This window comes from Carcharodon carcharias, chromosome 19 (genome assembly GCF_017639515.1).
Source record: "Carcharodon carcharias isolate sCarCar2 chromosome 19, sCarCar2.pri, whole genome shotgun sequence".
Taxonomy (NCBI): domain Eukaryota; kingdom Metazoa; phylum Chordata; class Chondrichthyes; order Lamniformes; family Lamnidae; genus Carcharodon; species Carcharodon carcharias.
The window spans coordinates 90,848,076-90,864,812 of NC_054485.1; the positions used below are offsets into that span (position 1 = coordinate 90,848,076).

Consider the following 16,737-nt stretch of genomic DNA (forward strand, 5'->3'; position numbering starts at 1 on the left):
GGTGTGGTTGTAGGGACAAACAAGCAGTGATAGAAGCAGATCATCAAAAGATGTCAACGACAATAGTGCAATAGAACACATAGGTGTTAAAATTAAAGTTGGTGATATTATCTAAACGAATGTGCTAATTAAGAATGGATGGTAGGGTACTCGAGGTTTAGCTCTAGTGGGTTTTTTTTATATATAATGGAAATAGGTGGGAAAAGGAAAATCTTTATAATTTATTGGAAAAAAAAGGGAAGGGGGAAACAGAAAGGGGGTGGGGATGGGGGCGGGAGCTTACGACCTAAAGTTGTTGAATTCAATATTCAGTCCAGAAGGCTGTAAAGTTCCTAGTCGGAAGATGAGGTGTTGTTCCTCCAGTTTGCGTTGGGCTTCAATAGGACAATGCAGCAAGCCAAGGACAGACATGTGGGCAAGAGAGCAGGGTGGAGTGTTGAAATGGCAAGCGACAGGGAGGTTTGGGTCATTCTTGCGGACAGACCGCAGGTGTTCTGCAAAGCGGTCGCCCAGTTTACGTTTGGTCTCTCCAATGTAGAGGAGACCACATTGGGAGCAACGGATGCAGTAGACTAAGTTGGGGGAAATGCAAGTGAAATGCTGCTTCACTTGAAAGGAGTGTTTGGGTCCTTGGACGGTGAGGAGAGAAGAAGTGAAGGGGCAGGTATTGCATTTTTTGCATGGGCATGGGGTGGTGCCATAGGAGGGGGTTGAGGAGTAGGGGGTGATGGAGGAGTGGACCAGGGTGTCCCGGAGGGAGCGATCCCTATGGAATGCCGATAAGGGGGGTGAAGGGAAGATGTGTTTGGTGGTGGCATCATGCTGGAGTTGGCGGAAATGGCGGAGGATGATCCTTTGAATGCGGAGGCTGGTGGGGTGATAAGTGAGGACAAGGGGGACCCTATCATGTTTCTGGGAGGGAGGAGAAGGTATCTCCGGGACATAAAACGTTTCTTGGACTGCTGTTCCCGTCACATTCTGAAATCCACACTCAGTGCCATGCACCGCCATATGAACACACTCGACCTCTCCCTCCAGCAGCACCGCTGTACCCTTTTTCAAAGCTGCGCGTGCCCCCAGTTTCATTTTATCCTTCGGCTCATCCGACGCCTCAACAAGAAACTTTTGCTCTTTCTCTCAAGTGCTAAGGAACGCAAGCTACAACAACTCATCGACACCAACACCCATCTAGGACCCCCCAACCCTGCCTGTTCCTCCGTCCCCACCCATTCTTCCAATCCCAACCCCAGCCGTGTATTCACTATACCCCCTGACCTTCCCCTCTCCGATGCTGAACGTTCAGTGCTCAGCAAAGGACTTAGTTTCATACCCTTACGCCCTCATCTCAATGAATTTCGGGCTCGGCATGATACTGAATTCTTCTTCCGCCGTCTTCGTCTCCGGGCTCACTTCTTTGGGCAGGAGTCCTCTCCCAGTTCAACGGATCCTTTTACCCATCTCCAATATTCTCCCTCCACCTGGACCCCTCCCTCTGGATTCTTACCTTCTCTCGATCTTTTCATTGAGAACTGTCGGCACGACATTAGTCGTCTCAATTTCTCTTCTCCTCTCACCCATTCTAACCTGTCTCTCTCTGAACTTACTGCACTCCATTCTCTCAGGTCCAACCCTGACATTGTCATCAAACCCGCTGACAAGGGTGGTGCTGTTGTTGTCTGGCGCACTGACCTCTACCTCGCGGAGGCTGAGCGTCAACTCGCAGACACTTCCTCCTACCTCTCCCTGGACCATGACCCCACCACTGAACATCAAGCCATTGTTTCCAGGACTGTCACTGACCTCATCTCCTCTGGGGATCTCCCTCCCACAGCTTCCAACCTGATAGTCGCCCAACCTCGGACGGCCCGCTTCTATCTCCTACCCAAAATCCACAAACAGAACTGCCCCGGTAGACCGATCGTCTCAGCTTGCTCCTGCCCCACAGAACTCATTTCTCATTATCTTGACTCCCTTCTCTCTCCCCTTGTCCAGTCCCTTCCCACCTACATCCGTGATTCCTCTGACACCTTACGTCACATCAACAATTTCCAGTTCCCTGGCCCCAACCGCTTACTCTTCACCATGGATGTCCAATCCCTCTACACCTCCATCCCCCACCAGGATGGTCTGAGGGCCCTTAGCTTCTTCCTCGAACAGAGGCCCGAACAATCCCCATCCACCACTACTCTCCTCCGTCTGGCTGAACATGTTCTCACACTGAACAATTTCTCCTTCAACTCCTCTCACTTCCTCCAAATAAAAGGTGTGGCTATGGGTACCCGCATGGGCCCCAGCTATGCCTGTCTCTTTATGGGGTATGTGGAACATTCCTTGTTGCAGTCCTACTCCGGCCCCCTTCCACAACTCTTTCTCCGGTACATCGATGATTACTTCGGTGCCGCTTCATGCTCTCGTCAGGACTTGGAAAAATTTATTAATTTTGCTTCCAATCTCCACCCCTCCATCATTTTCACGTGGTCCATCTCTGACACTTCCCTTCCCTTCCTTGACCTCTCTGTCTCAATCTCTGGTGATAGACTGTCCACCAATATCCATTACAAACCCACCGACTCCCACAGCTATCTCGACTACAGCTCCTCACACCCTGCTTCCTGTAAGGACTCCATCCCATTCTCTCAATTCCTTCGCCTCCGTCGCATCTGTTCCGATGATGCTACATTCAAAAACAGTTCCTCTGACATGTCCTCCTTCTTCCTTAACCGAGGTTTTCCACCCACGGTCGTTGACAGGGCCCTCAACCGTGTCCGGCCCATCTCCCGCGCATCCGCCCTCACGCCTTCTCCTCCCTCCCAGAAACATGATAGGGTCCCCCTTGTCCTCACTTATCACCCCACCAGCCTCCGCATTCAAAGGATCATCCTCCGCCATTTCCGCCAACTCCAGCGTGATGCCACCACCAAACACATCTTCCCTTCACCCCCCTTATCGGCATTCCGTAGGGATCGCTCCCTCCGGGACACCCTGGTCCACTCCTCCATCACCCCCTACTCCTCAACCCCCTCCTATGGCACCACCCCATGCCTACGCAAAAAATGCAATACCTGCCCCTTCACTTCCTCTCTCCTCACCGTCCTAGGACCCAAACACTCCTTTCAAGTGAAGCAGCATTTCACTTGCATTTCCCCCAACTTAGTCTACTGCATCCGTTGCTCCCAATGTGGTCTCCTCTACATTGGAGAGACCAAACGTAAACTGGGCGACCGCTTTGCAGAAAACCTGCGGTCTGTCCGCAAGAATGACCCAAACCTCCCTGTCGCTTGCCATTTCAACACTCCACCCTGCTCTCTTTCCCACATGTCTGTCCTTGGCTTGCTGCATTGTTCCAGTGAAGCCCAACGCAAACTGGAGGAACAAGACCTCATCTTCCGACTAGGGACTTTACAGCCTTCTGGACTGAATATTGAATTCAACAACTTTAGGTCGTAAGCTCCCTCCCCCATCCCCACCCCCTTTCTGTTTCCCCCTTCCCTTTTTTTTTCCAATAAATTATAAAGATTTTCCTTTTCCCACCTATTTCCATTATATATATAAAAAAACCCACTAGAGCTAAACCTCGAGTACCCTACCATCCATTCTTAATTAGCACATTCGTTTAGATAATATCACCAACTTTAATTTTAACACCTATGTGTTCTATTGTACTATTGTCGTTGACATCTTTTGATGATCTGCTTCTATCACTGCTTGTTTGTCCCTACAACCACACCCCCCCACCCCCCCCCCCCACCTCTTTGTCTCTCTATCTCTCCGCCCCCCCACACACACACCTTAAACCAGCTTATATTTCAACTCTTTCTTGGACTCGAACGCAAGTTCTGTCGAAGGGTCATGAGGACTCGAAACGTCAACTCTTTTCATCTCCGCCGATGCTGCTCTTCCTTGGAACGCCTGCTGGAGAGAGCTGGTCACCAGACGGATGTGTTGTCCTGCGAAGCAATTCACTTAGACCTTTTCTGATCTCGCCCCGCCCCCCCCCCCCCTTCAGGCGTAAACCTTGCTGGGGTGGCCGCTTTTCTGGCGCAGCAGCGCAGCCCGGACGTTGGGCAGGACCCCACCCTGGGCTATGGTGACCCCTCGCAGCAGCTTGTTGAGCTCCTCGTCGTTGCGGATGGCGAGCTGCAGGTGACGGAGGGAGGGGGGTGCGGGGTGGGGTGGTGATGCGCGTCTTCTTGTACTGCACAGTTTATCAATCTCCCTCAAAAATGGCACTTTACACGCACCCTTACATTGACTTTGCCTGGTTGAGCGCAGCTTCAACAACACCCAAGAAACTCGACACCATCCAGGACAAAGCACCCTGCTTGATTGGCACCCCATCCACCACCTTGAACATCCACTCCTTCCACCACTGAGGCAGAGTGGCATCCATGTGTACCATCTAGAAGATGCACTGCAGCAACTCACAAGGCCCCTTCGACAGCACCTTCCAAACTCGCATCCTCTACCACCTAGAAGGACAAGGGCAGCAGATGGATGGGAACACCACCATCTGGAAGTTCCTCTGCATGCCAGTCACCATCTTGGCTTGGAAATATATTGCTGTTCCTTCAGTGTTGCTAGGTCAAAATCCTGGAACTCCCTTCCTAACAGCACCATGGGTGTACCTACACCACATGGACTGCGGCGGTTCAAGAAGGCAGCTCACCACCACCTTCTCAAGGGCAATTAGGGGTAGGCAACAAAAATGCTGGTCTCACCAGTAACACCAATGTTCCATGAAAGAATAATCATTCTAAAGAACCCTCATTGATGACTTGATTAACTCTGGACTTGACTATTCCAGTGCATTCCTGGCTAGTCTCCCACATTTTACCTTCTATAAACTTGAGGTCACCCAAACTTTGCTACACTTGCAGCAAGTTCCATTCCCCTATCACCTCTGTGGTTCCTGTACTACATTGGCTTTGGCCAAGCAATGGCTTGATTTTTAAATTCTCATCCTTGCTTTCAAATTGGTCCATGGCCTCACTCCTCCCTATCTCTGCAATCTCCTCTGACCCCACAATCCTCTAATATCTGCACTTCTCTAATTTAGGCCTCTTGTGCATTCCAAAGTATAATCACTCCACCAGTGGTGAATTGTCTCCACCAGCAGTGGAGGCTGGGTTGTTGAATATATTCAAGGCTGAGTTAGATAGACTTTTGATTGACATGGGAGTCAAGGGTTATGGGAGTTGGGGTGGGTGGGCGGGGCGGGTGCAGCAGGAAAGGGAGTGTGATGATAGATTCTTTTTAATATGCTTGAGATTATGGTGGTATTCTGTAAAGGAAGGTGTGTGTGTTTTTGTGTGTGTGTATGTGTGTGTATGTGCACGCATGCATGCATATGTGTCCACGATTCATTAAACTGGGGGAATCAGCTTATATCTGAGAATGGTGAGATAAAAGATTAATGGTGTTGGGATCATGCATTTGTAATGAGGGATTATGGTGTGTTTGAGTTACAAGTAAATAGGTTGGATTTAAAGTTTACATTGTAAGATAAGTGGGGGCTTGGCTTTTCAGTGGTTGAATTTCAAACAGAAGTTTAGAAGTGACAAGGAACTTCTACAACTTACAAGAGTTTCATAGGTAAACAGGGGAAGGTATATTAAATTTTATTGACCAAAAAGTAGAGGCAATAGGAATACATAGCAGATGTTTATATTTGGAGAAGTTGAGTTCAAAGAGGTGTTGAGGACAATGGAATTTGAGAGGAAAGGGAAAAAAGATATTAAAGGAAAGAGATTTAGCTGAGTTGGTGTGGCCATGGGGGAGAAGCAACTGAAGAAAGCTCCTGTGATTTGGAGTGCCGAAAAGCTGTGGAAGTTTTGAATTTGAAAAAAGTCACTCAGTTTCAAGCCAGGAAAGTCTTTGGCTGGGATTTTCCAGCCACGCCTTGGTAGGACCTGCTGCTGGGGTTGTGGCAGCCCAGCCAAAAGCTCATTGACTTATAGTGAAACTGGATGATCCCAGTGGCAGATGGGACTGGAAAATCCTGCCCTTTGTTTTCAGAAAGTCATTTGTTTCTGAACCCTCTTTTTGGATTTCCACATCTGAGTGGAAGTGGTTGAGGAGTTGAGTGGTATGCCTTTATTAAAGTGACAACAGTTCTTTGCTTGGGTAATATTACTGGATTTTTATGGTTAAAAATCTATATGGGAGTTATATAAGAAGGTGGTTTATTTGTGTGTTTTGACCAAGTAAGTTTTTTTTGGGCCGGGGGGGTGGGGGGGGGTGGTGGTTGGGGTGGGGTGGGGTTGGGCGGGGGGGGGGGGGGGGCGGGGCGGGCGGGGAGGAAGATTGGTTATTCTGTCAGACTGTTTTAACTGTGTAATTTTAATCTGATGTGCTTAAGTATGTTTTTCTTTTCAATAAATCTTTTAGTTTTTTAAATCCTTAAGGTGTTACTGGGTTTCTATGCTTTTGGGGTCAGTAGCTTTTCTGCCTCATTTTCAAAATACAAAGAAAAAGGTTTATGATCAGTAATACAAGTTCCCCTCTGGGGTCTAGCTTGCTCAGCAGTAACATCTAATGAGTCTGTAACAGGAGTTAAAGCCTCATCAGGTCAGCCATGATGTTATTGATTGGCAGTGCAGACTCGAGGGGCTGAATGGCCTCATCCCGCTCCTATTTCTTATGTTCTTATGGTGGCCATGCCTTCGGTTGCCTGGACCCCAAGCTCTGAAATATCCACCCTATACTTCTTCACCTCACTTTCCGCCTTGATGCTCCCTAATCTCTAATCTTTGACCACTTTTGGTCACCTGACCTGACATCTCCTTCTGTGGCTGGGTGACATACGTTATTTTATAATGCTCCTGTAAAAGCGCCTTGCGACATTTTTTGTTATGTTCTAGGCACTGTATAAATATAAGTCGTTGTTAGGACACAGACTGAGAGCTAATAAAAGTATTGAAAATTATGAAGGGATTTTGACAGCACAAGCGGGGAGAAACTCAATGGATTGGTAACCAGAACCCATGGATTACAAATAATTAGCGAAATACATGGAAGGGAAGTGAGAGAACATTTCCTCACTAAAAAGAGTAACTTAGTACTGGAAATAGTGATAGTATCAGATTCCACTGTAATTTGCAAAATGCCATGGTAGGAGAAGATTATTCCCAGGGTAGCTCATCGTGAAAGATGATAAGACCCAGACGTCAAGGGCCGATTTAAAAAAAAATTGCGTGGGATGTAGGCATGGCCATGATTTGATGCCCTCCCATAATTGCTCTTGAACTGAGTGACTGGTCTGGCCATTTCAGAGGGCAGCTAAGAGTCAATCACATTGCTGGGGGTCTGGAATCACATGTAGGACAGATCAGGTAAGGGCAGCAGGTTTTCTTCCCAAAAGGGACTGTCGTGAACCAGATGGATTTTATTAACAACAGTTGGCTTTCAATTCCAGATTTACCAATTGAATGTAAACTCCACCAACTGCCTTGGTGGGATTTGAGCTCAGGTCCCCTGGAGCATTAGCCTGGGCCTACTGGCCCACTGACTAGTACAAGGCCATTACCGCTACACCACCATTGCCATTTTGACACCAACAAACCAAGTGAAGGAGGTTTTGATAATTTCCCCTAACGCTGAATGGTCTGCTGTGTTGTAAAACTCTGTTGCCCACAGAAGATAAAGGGAGTGCCTTTGGGATTTGATTGTTGGAGGCGTGTCCCAGCTATCATGGAAAGCGGCCGTGCCTTACCCACCTTCAGCTGTAGTGAGAATTGAACATAACATTTTTTTCCAAACAATTTGTAGGTTATCTTCAAGGTGATGTCCCCTTCCCCCCACCCACCTCCCCCAGAAATTCAGCAAGGCTCCGACCAGTCCTCACACTTGCTTCTCTTTTATATTGTTAGACTCTGAATTATGAGCAGACGTGTTTCCCAGTAGGAAAACACATGCCCCGTATGTTGAGCAATGAAATGCTGCAACTGCTAAAAAAAAGAGGGATATTAAGAAAGAAACTGCTAGTTGGAAGCATATTAGCGTGTGTAGGTTTAAACATTTGAACAGACCGAGCGGAATTATTACAGCTAGTTTCTGAAAAGTTCACGTCATCTACAAGGGATGGGGGCAACTATTTCAGCTTTACTCCTTACCGCAGGTTGCACTCTGAGGTGCCTCAATGCCCTTTCAACGCTCATGATATACGCAATGCATATTCCAATGTCAGGCATGCAGCCCCAGGGGTTCTACACAGCTTCCCGCCCCTCAGTGCACTGTGGCAGAAAGGCCTTAGAGCACGACACGTCCCCATTGTGCGTTTGCGGTGGCTGCCCCAAGCTTTAGTGTGTCCCTCAGCACTTAGTCCTGGACCTTGGAATGTGCCAGTCTGCAACACTCGGTCGGGGACAACTCTTTGCACTGGAAGACCAGCAAGTTTCCAGGCTGTATGGAGAAAATGTTGAATTCTGTTGCACTCCCTGTAATATTCAATTTGAAATGTTTTTGCCCTGGAGGTCTATGCCTGTCATGAGATGCATAATGTAAATACTAAGGGGAGTGCAATCGCATTGAGGCAGCTCAGAGTGGAAGTTGCTGTATGGAGAGAAGTTGAATTCTATCGTGCTTTCTGTAATATTCACTTTGGAATGTACCTTTACTAATTTTATAAATAGAGTGTAACTTTGAGGGAAAAGGAACAATTACGTCAACCCTTCAGAGCGGGTTTCCTGGCTCCGTGCAATATTAAATTGATGCAGGGAGTAAACCGGTTTGTCAATTGAACCCTTCGGTGCGCGGAAAGCAAATTGGCCCATAAGACCATAAGACATAGGAGCAGAAATTAGGCCAGTCGGCCCATCGAATCTGCTCCGCCATTCACTCATGGCTGATAAGTTGCCCGAACAAGAGCTTGTACAGGAAACTGAATTAAACATTTGCTTGTTAAATATCGTCCTGCAGGGAAACCTGTGGGCGGGATCCAGCTGGAGCTGAATGGAGGAAATGAATTCTGAGTATTGCAGTGAGCCCAATGCGTTCATGAATTTGGAAACTGAAAGCGGCTTCGAAATCAGCAAGGTGCTGAGTGTGAACATGGACTCCGGGCAGCAGCCCGGGAGCTGGACCCAGGAGGTAAATTGCTCCATTTGCCTTGATTTCTTCACCGATCCGGTTTCACTGGAGTGTGGACACTACTTGTGCCGCTCCTGTATCACACGGTGTTGGGCATAGGCTGAGAGGGATTCCTGTCCGGAATGTAGAGAGGAGTTTCCGGACAGAAAACTCACGGTCAACAGGAATTTAGCGAGTTTGGCGGAGAAGGCTCGAAAATTAAAGGTGAATCCGAGAGGGAATGGAAATAAACTTCACTGTGAGGAACATCAGGAAGAATTGAAACTGTTGTGCGAAACTGACAAGAAACTGATCTGTTTGATTTGTAGAGATTCGCGGGAACACAAATCTCACAATTTCATGCCGATTAAAGAAGCTGTTGAAATCTACAAGGTAACATGGAACAGATTTTATCTCCAGATTATTGTATCACACTTTCACAGTCTGACCCTTTCATCCTGTGAATTTCTATCCCTATCCCAGGATCAGCTGAAATCATCTTTACAATCTCTCACAGAGAAGAAATCGGTGTTTCTGGAAACGGAACTGAAACAGACACGGAAGATTTCCGAAGTTAGGGCAAGTTCTCCCTGCGCTGGGTTTCTGGGATCTCGATTAGATTTTTTTTTGTTCCCTTTATCGCGGTAAAGGATTATTTTTCACATTTCACTTGGCAGAAACAGTCGAGCAGTCTGCAAACCCACATCACGTCTGAGTTCAGGGAAATGCACCAGGTTCTCACTGAGAAAGAGCAGCGTTTACTCCGAAATCTCAGGAGAGAAGAGGAGGGGATTCTAGAAACGATGGAGAAAAATCTCCGAAAAATTCAAGGCAATTTAAATTCTATTGAGCAGGAGCTTTCAAAGATGCAGAAACGGATGGAACAAGACGGGTGAAATTTCTGAAGGTGAGGATTAGATTACGGCTCAGTTGCAAAATAGCCGCTAAACATTGAAATAAATGGAGTATTTGCAGAAAAGAGTATTGAAACCCGGGTGTAACCGATTGCTTTGGCAATAGGGTCTGCTATTGTGATTGAACCAATTATTTATATATACACACACATACATGTTCTCTCTCTGTTACACACACACACATATCCTCTCTGTCATACATACAAACATATCTCCTTTCTGTCACACACACATATCCCCTTTTTGTCACACACACACATATCCTCTGTCACACACACATACATCCCCTTTCCATCACAAACATATATTCTATCTGTCATACACACACACACACACACAGACATATCCTTTCTGAGTCACACACACAATCTCTCACACACACATACAAACCCTCTCACACACATAATCTCTCACACAAACACAATCTCTCTCTCTCACACACAATCTCTCTTTCACATACACACACACTCTCTCATACACACACTCACACACTCTCTCTCTTTCTTTCTCTATCTCTCACACACACACTCTCTCACACACACTCTTTCACACACACACTCACTCTCAGATACATCCTCTATCACACACACACACACACACATACTCTCTCCCTCACAGACACACACACACACTCTCTCACATACATTCTCTTTCACACACACTTTCACACTCTCTCACATACACACTCTCCCTCACAGACACACACGCTCTCTCACACTCTCTCTCTCATGCACACACATATAGATTATGGACCAGATGTGGTTTTCATCAACTCAGATTTATGTTTTATTTTAGGTGGAGATGTGTCAGAGGAGGAGGTAGGATATACTGTTTTTTTTAAAACTCTGCATAATTCAGTACAGTACAATGCATCAGCAGAATGTTTAATAACATCAGCTGTTTAACATTTACAGGAGCAGTCAGGACTACTGTGAACGCCCAATAGCCGAGGGCAAGCTTTCGATCGAGAAGTTCAACGGCCCTTTATAGTACACAGCCTGGAGAGAAATGATAGACGCCATTAACCTAGGTAAAACTCTTATCTTCCTTTTCCTGATGGACAAAGGCAGATGAGAAGACCCTAAATGGATTCCAAGTCCCCAGATTCAATCATCCCTGGTGTCCAGCTCTGAAGGGCTGGGCCTCGGCCATTATTTCATAGTCAGCATTAAAGGGTCTGTATGGTGACCATATGGAGATAATCTCACTGTTCATCTCCAGGATATCGTATACAAATTTCAGTCAGAGGATAAAAGCTCTGCCTTTACGGAATATACTGGAATACTGCATGGTGTCACCTATACGCTGAATGACTGTGATGACATTAGTAGCATCCGGTCCATCAGGTCCTTGTAAGTCTTATGCATTTTTTTGCAAGCTTGGAGTTCACCGTCTGAATTAAGGGGAGAGTGACCACATGAAATAGACCTGTCAGGCATTTTCCACCTTAAGGCACGTGGAGGTGAGGTAGGCAGGAGCTTCTTGTCACGTAAGAGGGGAGAGTTGAAGTTCCAACATCTGGGTTGCGGATAATGGGCACAATTCCTGCTTCTCTCATATTCCGACAGATTAGGTGGGATGAGCGATGTTTCTTCGGGAAGGAGCATTCTATCTGGGAGTATGTCTTGCCTAGGTTCAAGTAGAAGGTAAACTCCTTCACTGGGACCAACTCACTCTATTGGGGTGGGAGAGTGGTGGTGGGGCAGGGAGATGGTGGCTAATGATAATGTCTAATGCTCAGGGGACATGGGTTCAAACCCCACCACAGGGAATTAAGAATAAATCTGGAATACGAAGCTAGTCTCAGTGAAAGCCACAGTGACAACCACCATCCACTACCATTGCTGTGAAAATGATCGGATTTACTAATGCCCTTCAGAGAAGGAAATCTGCCGCCCTTGCCTGGCCCAGCCCCCATGTGGCCTGGTCTGCAGCAATGTGGTTGACACCGAAATGCTGCGGCAAGTCACCTCAGTTCAAGGGGCGACCGGGGACAGGCAGCAGATGCTCACCTTGGCAGTGACACCCACGTTTTGGTGAAAGAATAAACGGAAGAAAGATATAAACATCCTTCAGGACCAGGCCGGAACTTTGACCTGGCATTGCTGCAGCTGGTGACTCTCGTGTCATATTTCAACTGGAAGCTTGTGTTATTTGGAGTCTCAGCTGTGTGGCTTCTCTGCCGCCCCTTCATGTGGCAAGTGTGAGGTGCCACCCATGGTGCCGCTAGGGAGGGACTTCCAGGATTCTGACCCAGTGACAGTGAAGGAACGGCCGATATATTTCCAAGTCAGGGTGGTGTGTGGCTTGGAGGGGAACTTGCAGGTGGTGGTGCCCCCAAGTGTCTGCTGCCCTTGTCCTTCTAGGTGGTAGAGGTCGTGAGTTTGAAAGGTGCTGTGGAAGGAACCTTGGTGAGCTGCTCCTTCCTTCCCATCCTTTGCCCAATCGCTTCATTCTCTTTTGCTCTCGAGTTTTCTTTCGACGCAATGCCTGACAGGTCTATTTCATGTGGTCACTCTCCCCTTAATTCAGACGGTGAACTCCAAGCTTGCAAAAAAATTCTCCAGCTCCCCTTCGTTCTCCCTCCCCGTCTACATCAGTTCCACTCCTTTTAGCCTCTTTTACCCTGGCATTCCTTCCCTTCTCCCTTTTCCTTCCGTCTCTGTACTTTTGCTCCTCCCCCGTTTCCAAGCCGAAAACCCCGCAGCCTCGGGCACCCGATTCCTAAAGGTCAGTGGGGTCAGTGCGGCCTGAGGCCAGCCGGACACTGCAGAGTCCCTGACATTGCTCGCCATGCCCAGCAGGGGTCAGAGCAGGTTCTAAAAAGCAAAACAAAAACAGAATTACCTGGAAAAACTCAGCAGGTCTGGCAGCATCGGCGGAGAAGAAAAGAGTTGACGTTTCGAGTCCTCATGACCCTTCGCAGTTTTTTTGTTTTTATCTTTTTTGTTTTTATCTCTAAAAAGCAAAACCTGGATCCCTTTCATTAAAAAAAAGCTTCCCCCAACATCACCTTCCACCTCCCCCAGAACCCTGAATGGCCACTTTAAACAGGAAAAATGCTTTTATTAAAAAAAAATCACAGGAACAAACCAAACCAGTGACTGTGTTATTTTAACTCCCCAACCCTGAACCCAGTTCCAGCCTTTGTGACTCTGGCTCCGAACACAGCCAATCCCTGGCTCGTGGTGCCTGAGGACCGGACCAGTGTGAGACTCGGGGACAAACGGCTGCAGCTCCCTGACAGCCCAGGACAGGTTTGAGCCTTGTGCCTGCGTCCTGGGGTCGGAGGGATTCACGTCAGGGAGACACTACTGGGAAGCGGAGGTGGCGAACCAGACACGGTGGGGTTTAGGAATCGCCCGAAAATCTGTCGATCGAAAAGGGGGGGAGGGGGGATTCCACCCGAGAGCTGAAGCCGGGTATTGGACGGTGTGGCCGGACTGCGAAAGTAACTATGTTGCTGGTACCCCCCTACCCCCCTCACGGACTCCCATCGCCACGAGTGTGAATCCCCGGAAGATCGGGGTGTTCCTGGACTATGAGGGGGGTGGGGGGGGGGGACAGGTGTCATTTTACAATGCGGACAACATGTCCCATCACTCACGCTTTCACCCACATTTTCACGGAGACACTCTTCCCCTTCTTTCCTGGACTGAAGGACAACAGGGAAAATTCAGCACCGCTGACAACCTGTCGTGTCAGAGTTCACTAACAGGACCGTCCCACCTTTCCGCACCATCTACCTGCTCTGCAAAATGATGGACATCCTCTCAGTCACAGGTTATTCGGATGGTCCACGTGTCATTTCAGGTCAGGTCGGGAACAACCGATTGACAGTGTTTTGTTGGTGATCTTTGGTTAATCCATGCAGTGGTGCAAGCTAATCTGAAACCTTCCGGAGACTCCCATAAAAAAATCAAATTTAAAGGAATGTTGAGAATCATGGGGTCGCTGTAATGGAGAGAATTAAAACATGGACAGAAATGCATCAAGGGAACCATGGACTCCAGTTGAGCAATTAAAGATGAGGATGGGGGCAGCGGGGAGGAACTAGGGTGAGACAGACCCCAGTGGAAAGTACATGACAAAGGGAAGCCTTCTGGAATATGGCAGTACTTTTATGGATAGTAATGATTCTCTTCTGTAACTGAATGATCTCCTATTTCAAGGTCTCCCATTGTTCAGTTACTGTTTTGCCCACCAATGTTTTATTCTGATACACATGGGCTAGATCTCTTTCTATCTCACTGAAATGAGCCTCACCCAGTCACGTGTTTTGATACTTCATTGTTCCTTTCTCTGTTTCAAAAACCTATTGATATTATGATCACTATTTCCCAAATTCCAATACCCTTCCCCCTACCACCACTAAATCATAGTTTACCAGCTGAACTTCATTCGCCAGCACTAGATTTAGGATTCCTTCCTTCCTCGTTGGGCTGGAAAATGCAGATCAAGAAATTTCTCTTCCAGGCATTTTATAAATTCTCTACCTCCACCCACCCCACATTTGACCTTTCCAATCACCAACTATATATCAGGATAATTGACATACCTCATTATCATTAGAGCTCTTGCATCTGTCTGTATTTAGCCTACCAGTTTGCTCACTAACTCCTTCCCACTATTTAGGATCCTACATTATACACTCTGTTAGGGGAAAGAAAGTAAGTGAGAATTTATGGTAAGGGAGAATCCATTATAAGGGAATGAATTACTTAAATTAGAATCTACAGGCAGGCCAGCGCAAACCAGTAAATCAACAGTTAAACCAGATGAACCTTGTACACCCTCAGGGCTTGCAATCAAAAGCAAGGTCTTGGGAGTTAGACTGGACATGAAGGAATTAAAAATAAGGTAGATTAGGTGACCTGGGAGTCAGGCTGGAGACTTAGGTTGGAAAGCAACTAAAATGAAGTATGCTCTTCAACAGATAGGGGAAGGGCAGATGGTCCAAATTTAGATAGGAGGGAAGGTCTCTGCCTGGGTGAAAAGTGGGATGTACCTGATGCCAGAGATGTACCTGATCAGTGAAGCATAAATATACTGAACACTTGTAATTCAGCAGAGTGCTATCTCAAGCTGCCTTGAGATGGTTCTCCCTTTGCAATTGCTCGAATAAATGATCGTGACCTGTACCTGTGACCCTCCTGTGGTCCATTTGTCAAAGATGCCACAACACACCCAGCAGTCAGGAAGGTTAAGTTTTCATTAAGCACCTTCTTTGAACCTGGTTTCTGTTTCTGCCACTAAATCAGAGCCCAATAATAAAAAAAAACACTGAATGGGTAGGGCAGAGTATTTAGAAATAGACTGTTTCTAGTGGTTGAGGAGTGAACAATGAGGACTATGGATCAAATTTATTGTAGATCTAGAATGGGGAGCAGGAGAAACCATGACTAAAGCAGTCATGAGGCTTTGGAATTGATTTGCAGGGTTAGTGGCTGAGGCATATCTATGTCAGCACACATGGTTAGCTTAAAAAGAGACATGAAAAGAGAAAAAAGAAGGGTTGAAGAGGAACGAGACCAGATTAAATGCAATATGGATTATATCCTTGCTGATGGGCAAATGCTGACATAGACTGTTTATGTCTAATGGCAGGCATTCATGTTGTGCCTTCTATGTCTTTCCTGTACACTCACTCAGATCTCTACAATTGGAAATGTGCTGTGAACCAATACAAAATAAAAACGTGAAGTGTGTGAGCTGGAGGAGATGCTGTCATTTGTAATAACCTTATTGCCCTTCTGGCTTGTAGGCATCTGCTTCCTGTTCACAAAGTCCTAGGAGGGAATCATGGAAATGGAGAAAGGATAATGATTCACTAACAATCAGCACATTCATCTTGTTGGTTAACTTTTGACACAATGGCACTGGGAGAACAACTTATAATTGTATTATGTTTAACTGCACCTTTGATTTACAAAGTTCCAGTAGAATAAGTAAATAGATAGAATGAAACTGCTGTTTGTAACCCACAGGCTAAATTCAGGGCATGCAAGTCAAAGGGCTGCATAAATCAATCAGGCGCCAGATTTATCCAGATATGTTTAGGGAGGAGGGGAGTGGGGTTTGTGCTTTGGCAAAAAGGAAGAAATAATGAGAATGGGCTGCATAGATTCATAGCAAAATAAGAGGTGACATTATTGAGATTTTTTAAGCATATCTGATAGTGTGTTTAGATATTTCCTCGGATGGAACAGTCCAAATCAAATGGACAAAACCTTAAAGTCAGAGCTAGGCCCTTCAGGGATGATGACAGGAAACACTCCTTCACACATGAGTTAGTGGAGATCTGGAACTCATCCTCCAAAAACTGTTGAGGCCGGAGGCCAATTGAACATTTCCACATGGAGTTCAATAACGTTTTTGATATGTGGCTTGAAGTGCTAAATGACCCAACTCTGATCCAATGTTCTTATGGATCTTCTATCCCATATTCTGGCATTTGCTGATAAGATTGTTCTTATACATTGGAGCTGATGTGAACGGAGGGTTGGTTGGGGGTGGGGGGGGGGGGGGTGGTGCAGAGCGAAGGAAAGCATAGTTGGAATGGTGCACTGGCTGATAAATTAGTTACAAGAAGAACATGTTCTCAAGTGCCTTAAGGGGTGCATTTGAAAATGATTTTTACATAGTGCCTTTATTGTCATCAAACAAAGCAAGATGTTTCACAGGAGCATATACAACAAGACATGTCACTGAGCAACATAAGGACATATCAGGTCAGATGACCAAAATCTTGGTCAGT

At 46.6% G+C, this 16,737-nt stretch overlaps 1 pseudogene; it reads left to right on the forward strand.

Annotated features, from left to right (window-relative positions):
• The first annotated feature begins 8,974 nt into the window (after nt 1-8,974).
• Nucleotides 8,975-12,798, forward strand: LOC121291727 (annotated as a pseudogene).
• The last annotated feature ends 3,939 nt before the right edge of the window (nt 12,799-16,737 follow it).